General features: G+C 37.5%; 1 protein-coding gene across 2 annotated transcripts in view; it reads right to left on the bottom strand.

Moving 5' to 3' along the window:
* Positions 1-23,561, bottom strand: part of PRR16 (proline rich 16) — a 148,150-nt gene that overhangs the window by 9,647 nt on the left and 114,942 nt on the right. The gene's annotated exons all lie outside the window — the stretch shown is intronic.

Here is a 23,561-nt window from a genome sequence, read left to right on the forward strand (position 1 = left end):
GGGAGATTCTTTGTAGTTAGGAATTTTTAGCTGCTAGAAATTATTGAGTAGCTAACAGCTGAATCTTGAGCAGAAGCCTGTAGGTGCAAGAAGCCCTGAGGACATGCAGCAGTGGGACAGTATTTACTACAAGTGTCCCCATTTCAGCAGCCTACTTGAAGGCATCCTGACCATCAGTTGTAGCCATTTTCCACCACTAGAGACAACAGAAAGGGTTGTACCTACTGCTTGAGATTGAATGCACTATGAAAGAAAAATACTGAAAGCTCTACATATTAATTTACTAAGACTTAGCCAGCTACATTCTTGAGCTCCTGACAAAGTCATGGTATCAGGAAGAAATTTAATGGAAAAAGCAACAGTTATTCTAAAAATGTAACTGAATGTATTCTTAGACTGGAAGGTGAACAAAACCCCACAACTAAGCATCAGTAAATTACCTACCACCTTCATATGTCTTGTACTCTCAGCAACAATATGCATGAAAGAGATCAACCCATTTACATTGAAGATGCATGAAAGATTCTCATTGTGGAAAGCATTATGTATTTTCTGTGAATGTTCAAATGCAACTAATGTAAACTTTGTTAAAGAGCTCTGAATTGTGATGTGGTACATACACTATTAGAAGGTATTTGCTTTCTAGATTATATAATCTATTAGTGTAGACATCCCAATCAAAATCTACACGTGAATCATAGTAAAGAACCACTACAAGGGCATAAGTAGCAGTATGTGGTGATCTCGCACAAGGGGATGATTACATAGGGAACAATATGTCCCAGTTTCAGATCTCTTTCCTTCTTATAGAAAAAAGCCATAAAACATCTTTGCCTTTGATCTTTCATAATGTCCACGAAATATGCTTAAAAACTTGGCAAACAATGAACAAAAAGTCCTGGTTTTAGTGAGGGTTATTTTTTGTTGTTGTTGTTTGTTTTTTGTTGTTGTTTTGTTGGGGTTTTTTTGTTAGTTGGCTGGGGTTTATGCTTTTTTTTTTTTTCTTCAATGTTAACATTTGCAAACCTTAAGACCTTTGCCAGTGCAGACTGCCTTCCTGACTGAAAATCTCTGGCCATCACTGCTTCAGCACAAATATCCATGCTCAACTGGCCTTGGAGTGATTAGTTTAACAAAAAGATATTCAGGCCAACAAAAGCAGCTCAGAATTCAAATACAGCCCATTAAACTCTCCTGCTAATACTATTCAGGAAAAGGGTAGTAGCAAAATGCGCAACCCAATGCCTTGCACATTAAGCACAAGCCTCAAATACGGTTTATCTAGCCAACAAAATACCACAAACTATTAGGTTAGCAATACTGCGAGCTGTTCACCAAAGTTTAGCCACTTTAATGGGCTGCCTTGAAGTTGAAAACAAGGATAAAACCTCTGGGTCTATTTATCTAAATCTGTTAGGCAGATATGTAAGAAAGCCTGCAGCAAAATCCTGATTCCAATCAGAGCAGCAGGGCATGCTCTGGGCTACGTGGTTTGGAATTATGTTGGAAGCACTGAATCTGTGTGTGCCTGCTGAGGTGGCTAAGGCCCTCTACAAGGTTGTTTTCCAAGGCACAGTTCTAAGAGATCTTGCAGGTCTTCAGTAAGTCACCTATGGTCTTCCATTTGAAACTTCGCCTCAAGCATTTACTCCTCTGCATGGGACAGAAAGCCAAAATCACTACTAATGCTTTTCAGGTAGGGTAGACTTCCTATATCTCATGACATACAGCAAAGACACTTGTCTTTGTTTTCTGTAATTGATGCATCCAAAACCAGTTTGTTCTTGCTGAACTGGTAAAAAATATTAAATTATTTAATCTTGAACAAGTATTCTCAAATCTTACCAAGTCTATGACCACACTTAAAATCATATGGACAAATTTCAGATTTTCTGAATTTATTTATTTTGCACTCGCAACCCAGAAAGCCAACTGTATCCTAGGCTGCAGCAAAAGGAGCATGACTAGCAGGTCAAAGGAGGTGATCCTGCCCCTCTGCTCTGCTTTCATGAGACCTCACCTGGAGTATTGTGCGCAGTTCTGGTGTCCTCAACATAAAAAGGACATGGAACTGCTGGAACAAGTCCAGAGGAGGGCCACGAGGATGATCAGGGGACTGGAGCACCCCCTGAGAAAGTTGGGGCTGTTCAGCCTGGAGAGGAGAAGGCTGCATGGAGACCTCATAGCAGCCTTCCAGTATCTGAAGGGGGCCTATAAGGATGCTGGGGAGGGACTCTTAGGGACTGTAGCTATAGGGCAAGGGGTAACAGGTTAAAACTTAAACAAGGGAAGTTTAGACTGGCTATAAGGAGGAAGTTCTTTACTGTGAGGGTGGTGAGGCACTGGAATGGGTTGACCATGGTAGTTGTGAATGCTCTATCCTTGGTGGTGTTCAAGGCCAGGTTGGACAGAGCCTTGGGTGACATGGTTTAGTGTGAGGTGCCCATGGCAAGGGGATTGGAACTTGATGATCTTAAGGTCCTTTCCAACCCTAACTATTCTATGCTTCTATGATACTATTTTGTACACCATTGTTCTTTAAATCTTACCCTATATTATCTCAACTTTCTGTTTCTGGTGTTTGAAACCAAGTTAATTCTTATTTATACATAATCCCAATGCCTAACACAAGTCTATGTTTGCGGCTGTGACCTTGCAGGGGAATTTGGTATCTTCTCTTGAAGTCATGGGAAATCATCACTGGTTTGATGCTTCCGCAGATGCTCTGAAAAATATCTGTGTATCCCCAGTGACTTCTGAGTGTCCCTCTTTTCTTGGGTTTTCCAACCTAAACAGTTCTATGATTCTATCATTCTATGGAATGGGAAGTGTAAGAGTGAGTAGCAATATAAGAAACAAAACTGAAAAAGACATGTGGCCCCAGAAGTTTTGTGGGCCACCTCTGTAAGAGCTGGAAGAGTCTGGAGGACAATAACCAGTCACCTACCTGTCAGAACATCGATGAGTAGAGCCTGGTAAAGACAACATGCACTTGTGTTAAGAGTTGTGTGATGAAGCAATGTACCCAAAAGCAAAAAAGGATGGACAGCCTGCTGAATCTGCAATTTGTATAATTCCTTTGTAAACAGTTGAAAAGCAACTTTGCTCCAGTCATAATGAACCCTGATTTATGTTAATGGATTCGGAGTTTGTTGGGCTCTGTTTTGTGCAATGAATTGTATTTTTCACAGCACAATGAAGAGGTGAAGTATTTATTGGAAATTCTTAGCTGATTAAAATAACAATGAAAAATAAAATGGCTTTATATTTCCATTGCAAACCCAACAGCTGGAAGTTTGACCTGATGAAACTTTCTTTTACAATTAACATTGAAAAATGTATTAATTCTTAACATCAGTTCTCCTTTTTAAAGTTATTTAAGAGCCTCTTAAATTCTAAAAGAGCCTCTAATCAAGAGCAGTACAAAAATGTTTAAGAAAACAGGAACATCTTGTTTTTATTTCCAATACCTACATTTCATAGCCACAAATGTGTCCTGGAACAATAAGCTGGGATAATAAACCAAATAATCCATATTAATAATTAGAAGCACCTTTTTACTTCTTACAGATAAATACTTAACTTTCAAAATACATTCCCTAGGTTAAAAAAAAAAGGCGTCAATGTGTAAGCATCATTAAATGCAAAGATATTAAATTTATCTTTGTAAACTGTTTTACTTGTATCATAATGATTTTCCAATAACAAAATAAGAAAATAGAAAACCAGGAAAAAAATATAAAAAGCTTTTAGCATGTGGGTATATAACTCACTGCACTCATCACAACTGTAAGTCAGCAGTCAGTTGAAAGCTCATTGATGGTGTAATGAAATCTTCACTGTATACCAAGTTAAACCTGCAAAGTATATTATGGACAAATGACAAGCTGACAGTTCACATCTGAAAAGCCTTTTTCTGCAACATCAGCCTCCATTTTGAGTGAAGTCTTACCACTCCTCCCACCAACACAGAGTATGTGCTGAATGGTAAATTGCTAGCTGCATCCTCCTGCAATCTTCTATTAAAAATCTCAGTATAACTGTGAACTTATTTTACTTCAAGAACCAAACTCTAGGCTATGTTAGTGAATGCCTAAACCTGCTGCAAAGAGTATCAGGTAGCTGACTCATCAAGAGAATATGGTTTTCCTTACAGGGCTGGAGAGACAAGGTGGGGGGGTGGGGGTTGAATCAGAAGACTTTGTCTCCTCTTTGTGGCTTGGGAAAAGTCAGCTGCTGGTATGGGAGCTGAGATGGCAGGACAGGAGGACAGAACAAATGAAGGGTTTTGCTCACAGTTTTTGGTATTTGTGGTTCTTGAGAAAGGGGAAAGCTGCACAGCATGACCTATCTGGTAGTTCAATCTCTCCTTCAGGTGTAGATTACAGTAGATGAAAAAGGGATACTCTGTCTTCTCAGTATGGTGCTTATTGCTTTTCTAAAGCACAACAATCATCCCAGCTCTCTCTCCTCTCTCACAGCACCTTCTTCTACCAAAGTCTCCAAGAAGCTGGATCTGCAGCTGTGAGCAGCTGAAGCCACACTGCTCCATACAGAAACAGAGAGCATGCTATGAACTCAAAGTGCCTCAGGCAGAGGAAGCAACCCAATTTGGCTTGCTCTCATCTCTAGCTACAGAGGTCAAAAGAAAGGCAATCTAAAACCATCATCTCCTTCTCCAGCAATTTGTAAATCTAGCACATCTGTCCCATGCTTTATTTATGAGTGAACAAAAAACAACTGGATTTGTGTCAGCTAGAATATCTAAATGCTGAAAGGAATGACAGATTTCAGTTTTTCATTTTGTCTATACAAATACACTCTCCACATTTTACTTTCAATGTGAGTCAAAATACACTGGTTTTACTTCCAGATTTAAACAGGATCGATACAAATTAACAATTTGTGCCCTCCTGGCTTGCATTGTTTGAAATAACGCAGCCTAGTGGTCACCTCAGATGGTAATAATAGTGGAAAGCAAAACTGCCTCCTTTCCTTTTCTTATTGATGACTTGGGCTCTAAGACCAGTACTGTGGTAGCTATATTTCTCATGTTTCTAATGTTAATAGGAATATAGCACTACATCTGCACATAGCAACCAAAAAAGCAAGCCTTCTATCTTGCCTGTAGGTCAAACTATAGTTAAAAAAGAGAATTATCTTGTATGCAAGAATTTTCTACAATAGAGATTAGAGAAGAATAATTCTTTCCATGTATCACCCTCCCCCCCCCCCCATGAATAGCTTTCATAAAAAAGAAAGTTCAAATAGTGTGAACTGATTAAGAGTTAGCTGAACATTCTAGTAACTGATAAGAACGCATCAGCAGTAACCAAATTGTGGTTTGTGCTTTAGAGGTTTTAATTGAAATACAAGTCTTCTGCTGTTCAGACAGTAATTTAATAAATCTATGTGTAGAAGCAATTAGTAATAACTGTATTTTATTGCAGCCGTCAAATAGCAATGGTACAAAAGCTAAGCGGGATGACGGTGTCTTGGATTTTTTTTTCCCCTTTTAAAAAGTAGGCGATCAGAATAAAGTAACATAAAAGCTGTTAGAGGAGGATCAATATGCTCTCAATCTTGTTCAAGACAATAACACAAAGTTCTCCTTTAGAAAATTACAAGATTAAAAAGATAAACCCCTCTGTTTAATAGGATTTTAAAATAATGGCCTGTTAACTGAGATGGAATCAGAAGGAGAATCCAAGGAAGTTATTTATATTATCTGTGTTAAGTAAAGTTTAATTCCTAATGTTGGAGCCTGTAAGACATAGTATACTAATCATTATTAATGATATTTAAATTTCTCTTAATTTTTTAGCAATTAAGAAAACTATGTTTAAAAATCTCCTAAGGTGACAGTTTTTAAATAAATTTAAAATCTAGGCTATATTCAGAAATCACACTTTTTCATACACATATTGGCTACTTTTCAGTGCTTACAGAAATACCCTGGTATTTCCAAAATCTTCCAAAAAGAAATCAATTGAAATAATCACTGCTTGATTTAATGCTCTTACAGCAGACTTTTAATTTCATTTCTTCTGTGATACTTGATAGTGCTAAATTGATGGGGTTTGATGGCAGATACAGAGATAAAATATGTATTAATCACATAATTTAATCTTTTGTACTGCTGAATCGGTTATGCTCCATGTGGCTTATTTCAGGTTCACTTGCATCTTTCAAACAAGACCATAATACAGCAACTATGTGAAAGGCCACTGCACTTATCTTTTTTTTATTCCACTCTATTACTTATGCTGAGGTCTCTCATTATGTGGACATCTACTCACCTACATAAGCCCTGCAATTTGGCTGGCAATATAGCCTGGACAACAGGCAGATTATCTGTGTCAGGGAAAAAGCTAAACTATACGTAAACTGTGCACATAACCCCATGGCCAAGACAGTGGTGACTTTTACAGTCTTGTAGACACCCAAAAGTGTGTCTACACCCACCAGTCCTGGGTAGGCACACAATGGCTGGTTGGAGGGTGGCATTCCCACATCAACAGCATGCTGTATCACACCTGCCTGCGTGAGTCTCAGCTCCTGTGAGGGCAGGCAGACTGATGGTCAAATTATAATCTGAAAATTATAATCAGAAAATTATAATCTGAAAACTCCCAGCATATAACAATGAGTAGTGATTTTTCATTTTATTTCTTGTGGTACTCACTTCCATCAAGGCATTGTTTAACAGAGGTGAAATATATTGTTGCCACATGATGCTTCCTATTCTGCTTTGTGAAAAATGCAAATTTTCACTTACTGGAAAAATGTAGAGCGATACTCTTAAAACCCTGCAAGCCTGCTGATCTCTTCCGCTACTGTTCCCTAACTACTTTAAGTGATCAGTAGGCACTCCAGTATTTCCGATCTTTTCCTAAAGAGTGATTCAGATACTGTTACCCATGTACAGATGGACTTATAAGACTTTTTTACCATCACTGTGTACTTTAATATTTCCATATGAATTTATGATACTCACATTGGATTGGCTTACTCTAAACCTAAGTATTTATGTCTTCATTGACATATACGATTGTGAACTTGCTACACAGATAACCTCAGAAGTGACAGCCTCAGACCATACTGTTCCAGTTATGCAAACCATAAATTTAGGCAAAGCTAAAAAGATACTAAATTTCTTTCAGTAAATGGAAATTCTACTTTTTATTTTGCTACTTATCCAGCTTCCTAGCACTTACAATAGTTACTCAACTGTCCTTTCTTCAATTTCTTAATCATACTGTGTGTTTTACATGCCCTGTCAGTTATCTGCTCTCACACTGGTCAGTGCCCATTGACTATTCCAATGAAGCTTCACAGGAAAGAGTATGCTCCCTATCTGTTACATACATGTACTTCCTTCCTAAGTTTCTACTCACTAATGACTTACAAAATTAATACATTCACCAGTTACATAGCTGTATATAACATATATGAAATAACTCACTTTTTCTATTTTCTGTCATACCCTTCCTCTTGCTTATGGACACTCAAGGATCTCTGGAAATGCCTTTTAGACTCTCCTCTAGCATCCTCCTGCAGTTACAACTGTGTGGAGTCAGCAGCTGATTTGCACTGAGAAACTTGTTTTACTTAAGCACGTAAGATCTGTTACAGTTGCTGAAAAAACTAGTTTTCTATAGCACAATTATTACAATATTATGAACTTACAACATTTCTCATGCGTAAGTTCTATCTTAAAGAAATAATGGATTTTCAGAAGAAAATTAGTAGAATATTCTGTTTTCTTCTTTTATAAAATACATGCCCAGCTGAAATTTAAACAACAAAAAGTGATACTGTTATGTCCAAGTATGATTCCTGTATTCCTGCTGTTATCAATTCAAATATGTATTTCATACATCTAATACTATATAAAAATATTATTTCCAGGTTTAGCTGTTTGTTTGGTTTTGTTTGGTTTATTTATTTATTTAATTTTCCCTTCTTTTATTCTGGGGCATGCATGCACATACATCCATTTGTTTTCAAAAATGCAAAGTTCATCAGCTGTAACAATGAAATTCTGCATTTATGGCACAACATTATTACAGAAACCACGTAAACCAGGGATACTATTTAATTAGTACACAGCATTAACCACTTCAAGGTGTATTTTGAATTCAGCCATCACATTTTGTACCTACTGCACAAATCACATAGAGGGCCAGAACTTGCTAAATAATTTATTTAATAATTTATTTATAGAATATCTAAATGCAAATAACTGCAAAGGTGTGAAATAGATGCTCTGATGTTTAACCCAGACTTTAGATAAGAAATGCCAAGGTTACCTTAAATTTCAGCATTTTAAGCTTAATATCTAGAGCTTCAACTAAACTATTGAGATTAATTATAATAAGTTTCACAGTACTTTTAAGAGGTATATTTTATCTTCTATGCATTTAAACAAAGCTGTTGAATGCATAACTAAAAATTATACTGACACATTTTAAAGATAATATGAAGGTAATGTAAGACTTTTCAAAGCAAACAGTAATAGGATTACATTTCTTTAAGCCCTCTCCCTCATGGAGTATCAAAAGTGCCACTAGTTACCTTGAAACTTTCTAGTAAGTGTTTCTATCTAGGCAGTATGCTTTTTACTCTGCTGACAAAATTTCTATAAAAAATAATTTTCAGCTAGTTGAATGCCAGCAGCATGTCTGATGATGAGAATTTGTAGATAACACATGATTTTTACTATCAGAAGGAATACATGGGCATGCCAACATGTCTATAGTCTTTTGTAAATATTATCATTTGTGACTATCAGTATAGGAACAGCAAAATAATTCATATTTTCATAATAGGCATTTCCTTAATAAATTCTTGACAATTTTGATTTTGTTGGGGTTTGGGGTTTTTGTGGGGTTTTTTTTTTTTTTTTTGTTGTTGTTGTTGTTTTATTTTGGGGTTTTTTTTGTTTGTTTTTTTGTGTGTGGTTTTTTTCTGTTTTTTTGGGAGGGAGTGGGTTTAGATTTTTTTTTAATTATGTAATTTTGATCGTGGCCACAGGGATGAAATTAGTTTGTACTTACCCCAAACAGCAACATTTTATACAGGCGGTGTCCCATTACACATTACACCATACCGCTGTTTTAAAGACGTTCTGGGCTATAAACCACACATTTCTCTGCACTAGAGACACATGGAGGGGAGGTAATGTGTCACATTTAACTAGCTCTTAGCTGAAAATAAATATTTTAAACTATTTTCTTAGTAATTAAGATTCTGGAAGTTTTCCTCTTTCAGTTTTATCAGTTAGAAACATGGACTATCTGAAGTTCATCTCTGCTATAGAGTTAACTCACTCCTGTGACTTGCTCTTAAATTCACTCTCCAAATCACTGCTTATATTGTTTTCTACCTGACTTGACTGGTTCTCAAGGGAAAGAAAGCCTTTGCGCATTTGCCATCTCTATTGGTGGTCCTGCAGTGTGAAAACCTCTTGAATCATTTACACGCCAACAGGCGAAAAGTCAGCCTAAAAGATATTCTGAAGGAAAATGCACAATAATTCTCCTGTTCAGGATACAAGCATACATCCTAAGAGTTTTCTGGGCCCCACAGAAATTAATGCAGCAGCCACATAAATGGTGTGCAGTACTTTTACAGCAATTTCTAACACAAAGTATTTCAACACAAAATTTTCTTTTGAACTTGTCAACACAGCTTGTGGAGAGAAACCTTAGGTACCTTTGAGACTTCAAGAGTGTTTGTTCACCTGCGAGTATGAGCTGCAGAATGGCCCCAGTGGCACCCATTTACTCCATCTGCTGTGGTGGCACCACATAAGAGATTGAAAGTAGTGATGCTCATCTGAGCACCATCTTTCCCAAATCCCAGCCTTCAGTTCTACTGAGCTAGGACAGGCAAGAGATGCAATGAGGTGACCATAATAGAGCTATTACCATTAAATTATATACGTGATATCAGAATTGTCTGTAATATTACTTCCAAGGTACAAAAAAAAGAAAGCTGTCCACAGCAAAGTGAAACCATTGCACATTCAAAAGCCTACAGCAAAGCTGCTTTACACTGAAGGGAAATTTGTAACTTGGGAAACTAAAATAGATTGAAAGACAGGAGAACAAGTCTGCGTGGGCCAAGTTGTATTTTGATTTGCATCATAAGTATTTAGGACAGAATTTATATTGATCATACATACAAAAATAGAGATGGAAACCAATCAAAAAAATTTTTAGGGAATCTAAAGTTAATATCCAGAACAACAGTTCTTATTGTTGAATATTTCTAAAGAAAGCAAACTGTTTACACATTCCCAATACACAAAATAATTTACTAAAATATCACATTATTATTTCAGTTTTGCTTTTATAGGAAGGTATAAGTTATTGAAATTTCAATCAACTGAAATTTCAATCTCTGAAAGTCATTTTCCATTCAAAGTACTTTTAACTAGGCTATGCCAAATATTCAACAAAAACCAACCACTTCTGGTAAAACTGAGCAATGATGGAACATTGCTTTGTCAAATGGAAGAATGGGAAAAAAGAAAGAAAGAAAAAGAAATATTTAACTTGAACTTTTTTTTCCTAAACTTATCTGAAATTTCACAAAAGTTATTAGGATTTCAAGCAGTGAAGTGATACAAAACCACAAGTTCATTTTGGAAGGGTCATTTGAAGTGAATCCAGTTCTATCTAACTGCATGGCACAGATGGATAGAAAATAACATAGCTACAAAAATTCAAATTTGAAATGCCTGGAGTTAGTGACTACTGAATCCTGGAGATGCCTTTAATTCATAAAAGCTGCAGCCTAGTAACCTTATATATTTTGGGGTTTGTAGATATGCAAAGGTGATTTGCAGGGCTGAGCCACTTTGCCCAGCTGGCCTTCATAGTTGACCATGATCCAGAAACAATCATCCTTGTACCTAATTTCCCTGTGAACATAGATTTTCATACTAAAAACAGTCCAGATCAGGTCTGCTCAAAATGAATTAACTGTCCTTTTTCCTTTCTGTTTGAAATGCATCCAGAGAAGGCACATAGAAGAGAGGAGAGAGAAGAGAGGAAGGAAGAGATGAAACCACATTTCAAATGTTAAAATATCCTTCCAGTAGTGAGAAAAGCAATGATCATTTCCCTCCTCTGACTGGATTTTAACCCCAGTCTTCTGTTCAGAGACAACCATGATTCTCAATTACAAATTACTCTGAGATCTTCCCTCACTGCTTTTGATGCAACTATGCAATTTTTGAAGAAAATAATACACGAGTCATTGAGCAAGACAGTATGACTGCAGTTAATGACTCACTACAGACGATGGGAGTATTCTGATGAAAAAGAATTATAAACAAAGAAACACATTTTCTATGAAAACCAGACTTGCTCTCTCCTCATTTCTATCCTAGTACTCTGCTACCTAAAAGAATTTTGACTCCTACCCTAGTGCACTAAGCAGAGAAATTATATGCAAAAATTCTGTCTTGGGACCTGAAATGTCATGCAGTTTTCAGGCAGTTCTGCCAGGATCCTTCTTAAACTGAATGTTTCAAAGACCAAAAGGTCATTCGGTTTCTAATGTTAGGTTTCTGTAGAGCCCCTGATATAAGGCAACAACAGGAAAAGGCAACTTGGATCTGTTGTGTCAGAATGGATCAAAATGAAAATGGTTTTGAACAAATGTTCCCTTGTCCAGGAAGTCCCTCCATGCTTGTTTTTACACTCATCATTTTTTTCATGGCTTCCTATAAGTCAATAGTGTTAAAAAAAACCACTTGTTTTTTATACGTCTTCCTTATTGCCAGTGCAACAGTGCTAAGTGTTCTCTGCCCATTCCAAAATTTTCATCCCACATGCCCAATCATATTACTCTGCAGCACTCCCTGCTCTTCTCCCAAGAGGCATAGTCTACCCTCACTACCATACCTGTAGTACCTACACAGTGCCCAAAAACTGAAATGAAAAGAAGTACAGGTGGAACAGTTATACCAGCTGTCACACTGACACATAAGATGTCCTAACACAGTCACTGTAATTTATTCCATGAAACTAAACAGGACAAAACAGAAGCCTCATTATGGTGTCGAGCCCAAATCATCAGTATTATTGCTTCCAGTTTTGTATTCTTCTTGACTGCTTCTACTGGTAATTTCTTTAGTAATTGCAAGACAGTAGGAAGATTTTCTTTTAGATACCTTACTTTTTGGTATACAGCAATATATGACAGCAATATTTCCTAGTTAGATATTCTTCCAGGACCTACTGACCACAAATAAATAACTAGATAGATAGATAGATATATACATACATCAATAGTGAGATAGATAAAAGAAACATATTCCTATAGATGGGACTAACAGAGAATGCCGCATAATATTTCCTTCTCAAGTTTCTCTGGTTAAGTTTTTCAGATAACTGAACCCCTGAAAAAGAGAGTCCAGATTAGAGAAGCAATCAGAAACTAAGTTCCATGTCAATCAAGTTACTGCAGTTAAGAGAATTGGGAAGCAATCGAGTGCTGAGATTTCACATAATTTCCACCTATTTGCGTTCATCTGTACATGTAAAGAGCCTGAGCTGCTGTCTATAGTAATTTAATCACCCCAATTCACAACCTTTCATCTAGTCTGAACATTTTACGAGCTGGCTTTGGGATTATTTTATGCACTTGTGATTTTCTCTCTCTGTAAGGCAAATGAAAGTACAAGGTAAATGAATACTTTCATTAAAAATGTTCCTACAGGATCTGCTGTTACTTTAGAAATTACACTAATTTTGATCTGTAAAAAGGACACACTGCATCACTGGGTTGCTTCATTGCCTGAGACATTCAAATCAACAATGCCTGCTGGTCCTACTGGAATTCAGTGCTAATATTGTCAAAGTAATTCTAATTGTCCAACACTTCTGAAAAACATTAAGTTGCTGTTGAAACAAATGGACTTGAGATAACTAACTGAAATATAACCGTGTACTTCACGTGCTCCACAACTTGGTAACACAGGCAGAAGTACAGCTCTTTTTGTTTTGTTTTCTTGTTTGGTTTTGCGTTGCTGTTTTTTTCCTAAATGGACACAATATTTTGCTCAACCCTATATACAGGGTTGCTACTGATATGAAAATTTATTAGTAAATGCAAAAAGGAAGTATTATAGGCAAAAATTAATCCAAGTAACCAAATTACTTCTTATGTAGCACATAAGTCTGAAAAATCACATCCAGTTACTAACTCAGCACACTACTGAATGGATTCAATGGGCCAGAATATCTACAGCCAGTACACTGACAATATCAGTGAATGAGCGTGAGAGAAGCATGCTCTTATGCTTATGTGTTAAGGAATGGAAAGAAAGGCATGATTATGCTCAAAGACATTATTACATGATAACTCAAGGAAGCAAGTCAATGTTAAATTACAGTGCCACTGATAGCGTCATTAACTAAATCTAATGAAAGTTCTGATGATAATACTCTCTGCTCCAACTATAAACAACAGCGATATATGGTACAAATGATACAGCAAAACAGTGTCTTCTTTTCAACTCATAAAGCAACAAAATTAAGAATGTGGTGGTGGCAAGACTGAATCAACTGTGGAAAGCATTCAGTGAACAGCCTGAAGCCACACACTCATATATTTAGTGCAGATATCCACAGAGCAGGAAAAAGAATGGTACTAAACATGACTTCAGACAATACACAGTGTTAAGAGACTGAAAGAGAAATTTATGAGGAAAATTCAGACTCAGAGAAACACACACTTTGTGTTCTTGCTATTTTTTAACTAATTCAAGGAAATTAAGACCAAATCATCCAGAATCACTGCATACATGAGAGAATTCTAACACAGCTTTCTGCACATTGCTAAATCTGAAATAGCCCATGGCGTACACATGCATCATCAATACCTATCTTTAATGCTACATTACTTTCTCAGCAAAACCAGGCTTACTACATGGCTTAGAAAACATATATTAACAATCTAAAACATATCTTCTGGAAAGAATTTCATAACTAAACTAGGCATTATTAGTAGTATCTTTCCATTAGTGAAACTCCACATGCTGATGGATGCTGAAATAGGCAACAACATTGTAAGCCAATTTCCTCAGATAGTTTTAGTTACCTCCAACCAGTTCCTTAAAAAAATTAGAGAAAAACTGAAGCTGAAAGGAGTAGTCGGAGTCCAGCTCAAAGCAGAGGTGACTTTACAGTTAGATCAGGTTGTTCTGGACCATGTCCCGAAGAAATTGGAATGTTTTCAGTGATGGATATGAGATGGCACTTTGAGTATCTGCTTCCAGTGCTTACCCACTCTCAGCATAAGACACATTCATGAATATCTCTGTCTTTCAATGCTTGAATGAATAAATGTATAAAATTATCAAATTCTAGAAGTGTTCAGGTTGGATGGTCTTTGAGCAACCTGATCCACTGGAAGATGCCCCTGCCCATGGTAGGAAGTTTGGAAATAGATGATCTTTAAAGTCCCAAACCATTCTATGATTCTATGATGTTTGGATATCATTAAGGCAGTAGTTATGTAATAAAATAATTAATCTAAAAAGGAATCTGAAACTAAGACTTTGTATGTCCACTATCTTCTGAAAAGGGATTTTGAACAGCATAATGAAGATTCTCTACTTACTGTTTCCTTGAAGGTTTCCACACATGCCTACAGTCAACCAAGTGGTCAAGAGTTTCTCAATATGTGAACCTGATTTTTTTCTTTAAAAAATATTTTTTCATAAAAATGTGATTTCAGTGTTATCTCCTGTTGAAAGATCCGCAATAAAGGGAAGCCTCTTCAGAATGGGGTATAATTATTATTCACAAGAGAATTCTTAATTTATTGCTATGAAAAATGCTAAAGGCTCTTATGACAAAGCACTGGAACAGGTTGCCCAGGGGGGTTGTGGAGTCTCCTACACTGGAGATATTCAAGGCCCGCCTGGACAAGTTCCTGTGTGATGTACTGTAGGTTACCCTGCTCTTGCAGGGGGGTTGGACTAGATGATCTTTTTAGGTCCCTTCCAACCCTTGGGATTCTGTGATTCTGTGATTCTGTGACATGCTCATTTTCTTCTACTCTTCAAAAAATATTGTCTGTGATAGTAAGTAGAACTTATGCTGTAGCTGCGAGTACAAATGGCTCAAAGAGACAAAATTTTAGCCTTTCAGTCATTGCCGGTTTTCTACCCATGCTCCATATCAAAGTACAAATATATTTTATTTACAATATTATTTTTCTAGCAAATTGAATAAAATTTCAGTAGAAACAGATCTCTGCAGAATTCACGTGAGATTACAAGAAGAAAAATAGTTTATATCTTCCTTTGGAGATGTTAGTAAATTATAAAAAGACAAATCTATTAGCTCTGTGAAATGCAAAATTATTCCTGGGTCTTTTAAACAGGTATTTGGCACAGAAAGGATTCTAGGTGCTGCACCCAGTCCAATATCAGGCTGTCTGTGCAAAATAAAGTTATCCAGTGGAGTTACATTCCTGAAATACATGCAGTTTTGTAATTTCCAACATATCTTTTATTTTTGCTATGAGCATTTGTACACATATCTGTGTTCTAAGAGCAGACACCTTAGCGTACTTTTCAAAATGCGTCTGTATCCCTGCAATTTTTCAGAGGATATAGGAATTTAATCTATAAATACTTAAACACCATCTAGCAGTCTGCAGGAAAAAACAATACCAGTTACATGGTATCTACTTTATTATTTATTTTTCTATGGTAGGCAAATATTAAAAAACAAAGCCAAAAATGGACACCAAAACAAAAATAAAATATGCAGAGAATGAATTCCTCTGAATGTAAGTGAACTGTTTTTATGCAAAATAGTATAAGCCTTGGTAACTTACACATCTGCATGAGGTTTAGATCAGCAACACATTGCTTTCAACTGGAGAACTGCATATCCAACAAAAATCAGTATGTTCCAGAAAGGCACGCGTGAATAGTTGCAAGAAAAAGCATTTTCATAAAGCAGTATAATCAAGTTCATGAACTTATCAAAAATGTCTTAACCTTCCCAGGTAGGCTGGAACAGATACTACATTTTATTAATTTATCCTTGGGATTAATCTTAGAAATTTCTTGGTGCAACTCTATACATTCCATCACTCTGTAATGGAATAGAGGTGTGCAGCACCTTTCTGTAATTCTACAAGACACTTGGAAGTACCATGTTTCAAGAACTAGTAAGAACTATGCTGAAAGCTTAAAGAGTTTTCTTTAAACAGGAAAAGCTGATCTACTCTGACAGCTTCGTTTAGGAATTCTTTCTGTTTAAATAGACAATGTCAAAATTTTATTATGCAGATTTCAATGTCTCGAATATGTTGAAATATGAGGCATTTGAATGTAACTACTTTCAACTAATACAAATCACTTAAGAAAAGTAATTTAAAACCTTACCACACCATTCCCCAACTGGACAATTTAGCCCCCTTTTTCTAATTATTACACAAGCTGTTTGACAGAGCCTGCAACATGAATGCCTCCATTTTCAAAAGATAATGTCATATAACAATAGTTCTTAAGAAGCAATGTTTCTATAAACATGCACAGAGCTAAAATTTGTCACAGAGTGGAATAAACTGATTATTTATGTTCTCTGGTGAATTAACCTTTTCAAAGACACTACCAGTTTGGGTTTTATTGGGTTTTTTTTGTTTGTTTTTTTGTTTGTGAACATACATCTAATGATGAAGTTCAACAAGGCCAAGTGCAAGGTCCTGCACTTGGGTTTGGGCAGTCACCAGTAACAGTACAGGGTAGGGGAATGAAGGCACTGAGAGTAGCTCTAAGAAGGACTTGGAGTACTGGATGGATGGATGGATGAAAAAATGGACATGTGCAGGCAACATGCACTTGCAGCCCAGAAAGCCAACCTATGCATCAAAAGGAGAATGACCAGCAGGTCAAAGGAGGTGGTTCTGCTCCCCAACTCTGCTCTTGTAAGACCCCAACTGGAGTATGGCATCTAGCTCTGGGGCCCTCAACTTAAGAAGGATGTGGACCTGTTGGTGTAGGTTTAGAGGGGCAAAAAGGTGATGAGAAGGCTGGAGCACCTCTCCTATGCAGACAGGCTGAGAGAGAAAAAAGAGTCTGAGGAGACCTTATAGGAGCCTTCCAGCCCCTGAGGGAGGCCTACAAAAAATCTGGAGAGGGACTTTTTACTAGAGCAAGTAGTAATAAGACAAGGAGAGACAGTTTCAAACTGAAATGGATTAGGTTTAGATTAGACATTAGCAAGAAATTCTTTACTGTGAGGATAGTGAGACACTGGAATAGGTTACCCAGAGAAGTTGCGGATGCCCCATCCTTGAAGTTTTCCAGGCCAGATTGGATGAGGCTTTCAGCAACCTGGTCTAGTTGAAGATATCCCTGCTCATTGCAGAGGATTTGGACTAGATGACCTTTAATGGTCTCTTCCAGCCTAAACCATTCTACGATTCTGTAATTTGACTGATACACAGATCTGGAGAATACACTAAACAGGTTTCAATATTGCCAATTTATACCTTACTGTGACAGTGAATAAAAATAACTCTTAAAGATATCAGCCTTCACCCACACAGATGTTTTTTATTTAAGCAGCTACTGAGAGATATCAGTCTCCCCCCTCCCCCTCCCCACCCCTCTCTCTCACTGTTCCCCTCTTCTTGTCCCCTTGTGTTTTTCATCAACTGCTTTGCCCAGTGGCTACTCCACAAATGCAGGATTCTAAAAATTCTTTTTGACATCTGTTTCCAATTCATCTTTTTTGTGCCCTTTTCTAGCTCCATATCCTATCATGAGTATAGTGGGCCAATACACCCCTGATATAACTAGTGTAGCCACTAGTTCTAGGGGTGGTTTTGGTCTTGTCTGTTCAGAGGGTTAATTTTTGTCTAAGCTATTTAAAATGACGTTTCAATGCAATTTCCTCTTAACTGTCATGTTCTGTAAGATGCATCTCTATTTGTGTAATTTCCATTTACTCACAGGGCTACCTCTATGGCTTTTATAAAAAGTTATCTATTTCATGCTGCACTTCTTTTATTTGAAATCCCAGGAATGTTCTTGGGTTTCCTGTGGTTCAGTTAGTCAGAAAAGTTAATGAGAAAAACTTCCTGGTCAGCTACAAAGACTTCCAGGCATTATATGAATTTAAAAAAACCCTATAGTAGCAAACACATGACAACGTGGAACTAAACTAAATGTTCTCTGCTCACTCCTTACACATTCAATATAAACCCAGCAAATATTAAATACTATGCATTTAATTTATTGTATCAATTCATTCCATGCGGCCTTCAGAAAAAGACATGCTGTGAAGAAGCCACTTAGACACTACCTGTAAAACTAATCTAAGACGGGATTCTAGGTGGGCTTGCTGTTCTTGCATCCTTCTTTCACCCTTTCTTTTTCATCTCTACTTTACCCTCCACTTTCCAATTCAGTGGGGTCCTTCCTTTCACTGACTCCTACTGTTGCCTGTTCATCCTCTCCTTTTCAGCCCTGCAACATCATGGCATAATTTTGACAATAGCCATTTGGCCAGCATAATGTCTGTTTCTCCCACACTGTTTCTGCACTGAAAATTAAGGTTAGGGCCTTAGGAAGGAGGAAATAACTTCCTGTTCTTTGCAGTACTTGTTGCAATTAACAACCCCTCAATAAATGTAATACTCAGCAATGCCCCAGGTCCAGACAACTGGTGCTTGATCCGTTGACAAGTATTAAAGAGACCCAAGTCATTACTGATCAATAAAATGTAATGTCTTAATAAGGGTAAGAAGTAACAGCATAAACTTGTAGTTATTTGCTACCACATTGTTATGTACAGATAAGGACATTCAAAAAATGCTTATAAATGTTTCTAAATTTTTCATGTTTGAAACAGTAGTAAGCACTTCTTGGAGCTGGAGCTTTGGCTTTTATAAATAAATTATTAAAGCACCATTTGAAATTATATGCCAGGAAAGAAGCCTCATATTTTGAAACCTTGACCAAAGAAGAATTTTTCCCCCTACTTTTTCTAGGAAAAGCTAGTATCTTGTTAGCTACATTTAAATATTTGCTTTCACATAAACATGGGCATGACATAATTGCTGAGGGAAAGAAAATACATTTAAAATTTCAACACTCTGCCAAAATACTTGCTACTGAACATGTTGAAAAATCTTCTAATGTAAAATGAATGTGGTACCTGTACAGACTGGGGAGCCAGAAAACCCTCCGTCAGCAAGCAAAAGTGATGAAAAGTGAGTAGGCAAAAATTCTTATTTTTTGATAACTCAAGTCACTTTAAGCTCTTTGGTTCAGAAAGGCATGAATAAATAATGAGCAGTGACCAAAAAGTTGTCCAAAGAAAAGAGGCCAAACTTTTCACTGTTGTATATTACACAAAACAGATGGTAAGTGATGAAAACAAGTTACCGCAGTAAATTGGATCCAAACCAAGAAACTAAAGAGTAAAGTGAATCATTAAACATCATGTGCTTGTGGCACATGAGCTGCTCAGCTCACCAACAGCTGTGTTTCTCTCCTTTTCTGTTCCTCCTTGGGAAACAGGAGAAATGTGTTTCTCATCACCCCTTCCCTACACTCTTCTCATCATCCCTTTGTATCTCATTGCTGATTGCTTTTAAGTGAATCCAATTTACCCAGGAATGAATTCTCCTTGGGTCATGTTGCCCTTTACTACCAGTCTTCAAAAACAAAAAAAGGCACGAGAAAAACTATATTCATTATCAATCTTTCCACCCACATATTAAGTCTACAATGGTTAGCTACAGCAACAATATAATACTGCTTATAAACTTAGTTCATCCTGTAGTATCTGCTCCATCAAACAGCAACTATATTTAATTGCAACCAAAACTTACAAGGTTTGATCGCTTTTATTCAGTGCGATTTGTGAGGTTCCTTTATAGAAGTAAAACAACCCAAACTACTTGCTAACCTCACGAATGACCTGGTGATTGTCAGTCAGCTCTAAGCTGAAAAAAAAATTAAAGCAAATTGGAGCTGGGGCAGCCTGCGGGGCTCCCTGCTGTCGCTGTGCAACAGGCTCCCAGAGGCACCTTGGCAGGGCCAAGAGTTCAGTTGCAGCCTAACCCTGGCAGGGGCTTCTCCTTCTGCACCATGAGCAGCCAGGGGCTGGTCAGCTGAGGGCAGCGCTGCCTGTGCTCTCAGGGGAGTCTCCCACAGCCAGGGCTCAGGCACTCCTGCAAGCCATGCTCCATCCCAGGTACTCCTGTGGGCAGAGGACGTCAGCCAAAGCCTTGCTGTGTTATGGAGTCCTTGCAGCCATCTGCTGCTCTGTCCTGTACAAAAGGTGTAGTGGCTGGACTAGTTTTCATGGGAAATACCCTGTCCTGCCTCACACCTCTTCCTGAGCAATGGCCATGACCCAGGCTCCTGCAGGAGAGAGCAGCCAGTGCCTTTAGCATGTGGAAGGCTGCTACACTTCAGAAACTCTGACATGAGTTTCTCATCTCTTCCTGCCACTTACACACAATATCCTTTTCATGCACATACATAATAATTTACTCAACATATTGTAATGAAAGATTTTCCAAATTAGAACAATGATTTGTCATATCATGGGAAAAGGATTGTTTCAGTATTTATGACTGGTTTCCAAGTTTTGGCAAAACCCAAGCTTGTCTCCGAGCAGTCTGCAAGTTAGACATACTCTTGAAATATTACTCTTTGTTTTTAAAAATCAGGTCACCACAGGAAAACAGAGAAGTATTCAGGATCATATTCAGCTGTTTACACAGCTCTCAAATGTACAAATTACAAATTAGGAATCATCATAGCTGAACCTCATTCAGGAGTTGTGATTACTGAAAAGCTTTTAAATCTGTCACAGTCATGCACTTTAATTTCTCAGCAACATATTATGACTGAGGTTGCAGAATTATCATTAATAGATTTATCATGACAATGAATTAATTGTAAAAATTATTATGAATTATAAAAATAAATTCCTAATAAAAAATTGGCTTATTGATCTATTCAAGCTTTCCCGTTGAGACTCGTAACCAATGTTATCAATCAGATACTATCTCAATGCAGGTAAAAGCATAGTAAGTTGTTGGAAGGAGTCTCACAATTTGTTTTTGTGAACTATGACCTTTTTTGTCAAAATACATGGGAGTACTGAATCTTTATGAGTCTTTTGCCCAATCTGTTCAGTAATTATTGATATTATACACGGTTATAAAAATTTCAGTGGATTTATTGGTCTGTTGATTGCTACTCTTTTTCTAGTCCAATTTTCAACTAGAATTTCAATTGACAGTTTCTCAGCAGGAGACAATGTCAGAATCACTGATGTATTTAAAAATGCCTTAACATGATGTGTTGTATATCATAAAGAAACCAAAACTATTGCAGACTTTTTTTACTCTCCTTTCTTTCTTCCTTTTTTTTTTTTTTTTTTTCCCTGGCTGGTTTCAGTTGGAAAAAAACCCAAAGGAAAGATTAAAAAAAAAAAAAAACCAACCCCCCCCCCCCAAAAAAAAACCCACCAATTTCCTCCTCACACTTTTTTGTAGGACAAAAAAAACCCCAAAAAAACCCACTAAACAAAAACCCCAGTAAGACCCTAACAGAAAAAAGCTTGACTACTATCTTATTAATCAAGTATGAGTGGTGCTATTTCTATTGCTAAAAATCCATTTGTTTTTCATGCATATCTACAGGCACTGTTTTAGAAAACAAACATCCATGAGAAGCTCTTCATTGTGTAGTCATTACTTTACTGGTTTTATGACAACTTGGTGCAGAAATGTTATAAATTTCTCAGAATTAGCATGTTATGTTTGCTTACCTTAAGGCTGATGAAATATGTATTTTAATAGAAGGATTACTGAAATCACATCAAAACACAACTCAAGTTCCTATTTCAGTTACATTTTTCTTCTCAGTTACACTGGTGAAGCCCAACCACCTCTCTGAAATATATAATGGCATGTATATACGAAAACATTTCTCCTGCATCCTTACATGTTTTTAAATACTAGTCAAGCCAAGACTAAAACCAGTATCCATGTGGCAAGGTTGATTCTTTTCCTTCATTTAATGGTAGTATCAAATAGAAGCAGAAAGGCTTAGATATATATTTTTATTTTAAAAGTTCATTAGGTCTGCTGTTGGAAACTTATTCCCATATATTCATGAATTAGCTTCCTCCTAAATATTTTAAGTTAAAGCAACTCAGAAAATCTTAACTTCCAGGAAACCTTTAAGAGTATGAAATAAAGTTTTTTTTTCTCCCTGAATTTTTAATTGGCATATTTTTTTCTGATTATCAATTATAAGGAAAGGATGTTTTCCACTAACAGCCTTAGTATATCTCAGCACTCTTAGACACCAAAACCACTCTACCTCTCTCCCTCTCTACCTCTCTCCCTCCTAATTGGACAAACAGAATGAAAGGCTCATGAGTCAAAGTAGGGACAGGGAGAGATGAGTCGTTTTCACAGGCTGCAGTTCTTCATGAACTGCTCCAGTGTGGGTCCCTTCCACAGGCTGCAGTCCTTCAGGAACAGACTGCTCCAGTGTGGGTACCTGTGAGCTCACAAGTCCTGCAACAAACCTGCTCCAGTGCGGGTTCCTCTCTCCACAGGCCACAGCTCCTACCAGGACCCTGCTTCAGCGCAGGCTGCTCATGGGATCACAGCCTCCTTTGGGCATCCCCTTGCTCTGATACAGGGTCCTCCATGGGCTGCAGGTGGAGTCTGCTCCACCATGGACCTCCATGGGGTGCAGAGGGACAGCCTGCCTCACCATGGGCTGCACCATGGGCTGCAGGGGAATCTCTTCTCTGGATTCAGAAGCACTTCCTTCCCCTCCTCCATCACGGACCTCAGTGTCTGCAAACTTGTTTCTCTCATAGATTCTCACCTCTCTAGCTGCAATTGCAGAATTTTGGTTCCCCCACTTTTTAAAATATGTTATCCTGGCAATGCTACCATCAACACTGATGGGCTCAGCCTTGGCCAGCGGCAGGTCCATTCTTTGCTGCTGGCATTGGCTCTATCTGACAAGGGAACTAGTACGAACAGTAAGTCTTTATGAATCACTGCTTCAATATTTAGCCACTAAAGTGAGCAAGTCTAATCCAGGTGGCCAGGCATGTGGCCTGGCCTGTATTTTACCATGCTAAAACCTAAGTGAATCAAATAGCAAACGTCTGTACTCAACACTTTCTTTGAAAGGCTGTTACGGAGAATGCTTGCCATCTGTAAATGTTTAATAACCACCTGCTGTAGTAGCCACTCAGCATGTATTTTTTATAGAATATCTGAAGTTGGAAGGGACCCATAAGGATCATCAAGTCCAACTCCCTGCCCCTTGCAGAACTGCCTAAAACTAAACCATATGACTAAAAGCATCACCCAGCCCTATACAAACTCTGACAAGCCTGGGACTGTGACTACTTCCATGGGGAACCTGTTCCAGTCACCGACCACCCTCTCAGTGAAGAGCCTTCTCCTAATTTCCCTAGCACAATATATCTTTGCTCCAAAGCCTACAGACTCCTTTGCATAAC

This window comes from Lathamus discolor, chromosome Z (assembly GCF_037157495.1).
Source record: "Lathamus discolor isolate bLatDis1 chromosome Z, bLatDis1.hap1, whole genome shotgun sequence".
In the NCBI taxonomy this organism is placed as follows: Eukaryota; Metazoa; Chordata; class Aves; order Psittaciformes; family Psittacidae; genus Lathamus; species Lathamus discolor.